Source organism: Pteropus alecto, unplaced genomic scaffold (genome assembly GCF_000325575.1).
Source record: "Pteropus alecto unplaced genomic scaffold, ASM32557v1 scaffold20, whole genome shotgun sequence".
NCBI lineage: Eukaryota > Metazoa > Chordata > Mammalia > Chiroptera > Pteropodidae > Pteropus > Pteropus alecto.
Window position 1 is genome coordinate 8,251,886 of NW_006436298.1, and position 384 is coordinate 8,252,269.

Genomic DNA, 384 nt, shown 5'->3' on the forward strand with positions numbered 1-384 from the left:
TTGAGATAGAAGTGGATCAGTATCATTTATTCCTGCCTTTTTTGTACTCCTCTTTTTTCGGAGGCAGAAAAAAGCGGTTGCTTGTACTTCTCCACAGATGGGCTTAATTGCCTCTGTGAATTCACATGAACCTTCATTAATGTCCAAAGTTTGGCATGAGTGGTTAGTAGAGTTTTGTCGTGAATGTTCTACTGTCAGGTACTAGTTACAGTCTCCTAGGAATCTACCTTTATTTCTTAATGTCTTTCTCATCATCAAAACTGCTAGTGTTGAAAAAGTTCGTATCAAGACAATCAAGAATCCTGAGACTATAGGAAATGACCACGTAAAGTAGGTTTGGAAGACAAGTGTTAAAATTTCCTTTTTGATATTTGCTGAATATAG